Source organism: Halichoerus grypus, chromosome 5 (assembly GCF_964656455.1).
Source record: "Halichoerus grypus chromosome 5, mHalGry1.hap1.1, whole genome shotgun sequence".
Lineage (NCBI taxonomy): Eukaryota > Metazoa > Chordata > Mammalia > Carnivora > Phocidae > Halichoerus > Halichoerus grypus.
Genome location: NC_135716.1, coordinates 104,995,245 through 104,998,180, shown reverse-complemented (window position 1 = coordinate 104,998,180; position 2,936 = coordinate 104,995,245). Strand labels below are relative to the sequence as shown.

The 2,936-nt window shown below is 34.5% G+C and overlaps 1 pseudogene; it reads right to left on the bottom strand.

Annotated features, from left to right (window-relative positions):
- Nucleotides 1-262: 262 nt before the first annotated feature.
- LOC118521156 (phosphatidylinositol N-acetylglucosaminyltransferase subunit P pseudogene) lies at nucleotides 263-666 on the bottom strand (annotated as a pseudogene).
- Between the last annotated feature and the right edge of the window lie 2,270 nt (nucleotides 667-2,936).

The following is a 2,936-nucleotide window of genomic DNA, read 5'->3' as shown; positions in this document are numbered from 1 at the left end:
ATGTCTCTCTGGAGGGACTTCTTGCTTTAACTGATACTTATTTTTTTAAAAGTCTGTTACATGGTAATACAGTATTTTATTTATTCTGTCCATTAATAACTAATATTTGAGAACATTTATATATTAATGGAATTTAAAAGAAGTTCAACTTGCTTTTTCTGACATTTCAATACTGGGTATAAATAAGAGAGTCAAAATAGTTATGGTCAAAATTATTAACGTCAAAAACATAGTAAATGCTTGGTTTTAGTCTATATAGAATTCAGTTTTCGGCATGAAGTTCTGTGGCTGTAAGAAAGAACATTTGGTTTACTTCACTAACAGGAGTATCTCTTAATGCTGGTATGGCCTTTTCTTAGTATGTCTTCTGCTCTTGATCTTTAGCATAGTTATCTATGATTGTATGGATGGAGTTGAATGAAGAGGTACTCATCATGTTTATTCCAAATAAGGGTACATAACCAGTTACTATTGTAATGATAAGGTGGGTGGGCAATGCAACCGCCCAATATTTTTGAGACCAATAGGTTAAGCCTAAGGAATTTAGTGAAGATTCAGGAATAAAAGCCCACAAGATATATACTATGAAGCCAAAATGAGAGCTTAAGTAAAGAACAAGCCATAAATCAGTCTTTCTGGCAGTGGTGATGATGAATTTTCCACCATTTTCCCTGTGCCTTTAGACAATCTTGGGTCCTTCAGGCACACTCAGGCCCCTCCTGGCAGTTCAGCCACTTCAGCACCAAGTCAATTTTAAGCTAATTTTAAATTACCATTAATCATCACTATTATAAGAAAAAGTTAACAGAATAAAACTGATTGATACCAGTTGTTCCTTTGGCTGACAGTAGGGCTTCACTGTTAATTGGCAGGTCCACGTTTCCAGTAATCCTTTGCTAGGGTTAAGCATCAGCCCTCCATTGGATCTAACCAATTTTTCATTTATGAGTTCATTTACATTTATTCGTTTAGGATTTCTAATATATAAAAATAACTTCTTTAAAACAAATAACATATTATTCCTTTGGAAATAGTTTATCAGAGAAATACACTTTCATCCTTTTTTAAGTAGACCTCACTGAAGATTTAAAAGAACAATGGACATTGTTAGAGTGTTTGGGAGAAATCATCTGAAAATACACTCTTGTTAAAATGTGCTTGAAATGTAAAGTATTTAAGGGGTTTAAATTTGCTAAATTAGACTTCTGTATTTTTAACAAAATCTGTGAATGTGCTTGTTTTTATGTGTTTGTTCTCTTAAAAGACACTGCATGTACAAAAACATGATTTCTAATAATTGAGGGTTTACATTTTCTCCTTTAGGCTAAAGTTTTATTATGTACTATTCTGCATGGGTAGTAGATACAGCAATTAAAAATTGTGATACTGGGTGCCTGGGTGGCTCAGTTGGTTAAGCGACTGCCTTCGGCTCAGGTCATGATCCTGGAGTCCCTGGATCGAGTCCCGCATCGGGCTCCCTGCTCGGCAGGGAGCCTGCTTCTCCCTCTGACCCTCCCCCCCCTCTCATGTGCTCTCTCTCTCTCTCTCATTCTGTCTCAAATAAATAAATAAAATCTTTAAAAAAAAAAATTGTGATCCTAAGGGCTTTTTCTAATATATGCAAGCTCCTTCAATAGGTTTTCTAAATATTATAGCCAAAGTAGAGTTATATTTGTTGGGTGATAGAGAGTTATAGAAAATCATGACAGGAGATGAGTCCATGTTTCAATTTATGACTTTGAAAATATTGCTATGATGAATTTCTGAAGTTCACTTTGATATTATGTGCATAATGCTCCAAAATTCCATTACTTAATGTTATTTGTCTCCATTTACTTTATAGGGCAGGTTTGTTTTTGTTTTGAATATTTTATTTTTATAATATTATTGTCATTTTAATGGCTTCAATCATGCTATGACAGATTTTGCCAGATTAGGTTTGAAAAATTCATGGGTTATCTCCATGCATTCACAAAGTAATCATTGCTAAAGACTCTTTTATCAGTTTAAATTTCTTCACCTTTTCATTTTGAAAAAATTTAAACGTACATAAAAGTTGAAAGAATGGTGTACTCATTTACTCTTCACCTAAATACAACATCACATTTTGCCATACTAGCTTCATCAGGACACTTGATTCCTAAATACTTCAGCATGCATATCCTAAAAATAAGGACATTTTCCTATTTAACTCAATACCATTATCATACTTAAGGAAATTTAAATTATCTTTTTTTTTTTTTTTTTTAATTCATGAGAGTCAGAGAGAGAGAGAGAGAGGCAGAGGCAGAGGGAGAAGCAGGCTCCCTGCCTAGCAGGGAGCCAGATGCGGGACTCGATCCCAGGACCCCGGGATCATGACCTGAGCCGAAGGCAGACACTTAACCATCTGAGCCACCCAGGCGCCCGGAAATTTAAATTATCTTGATTGTTATAATCTAAGTTCATATTCAGATATTTCCAATTGTCTTAAAAATGACTTTACATTTTTTTTTTGTTTTTGAACCAGGATGCAGTTGAGGTTCATACTTTGTATTTGATTGTCTTACTAGTTTAGAAGATCCTTCCCTGCATCCCCTTGGTTTTTTTCCCCCCATGATGTGACTTTTTAAAGAATCTAAATCACTTTGCTCCTATCCTTGATCTGTCTGTATCCTTTGACTTGTTCCCTTTATTCTTTGTATTTCCATTGAACTGGAAGTGGAGTCTGTAGGTTTGATTAGCTTCAGCTTAAATGTTTTTGTAAAGAATATTTCATAGGTGATCCTGTAGATTTTATATTTTACCACACTGAAGACACATAATTCTAGGTTATCTTACTATTGAAGACGATAATCATTTGGTCAAGGTGTTGACTACGAGATCTTCCCATTGTAAAGGTCATTTTTTTTTTTCTGCTTAGTAATTAGTAATCTCTAAGGCAATGTTTTGGTACC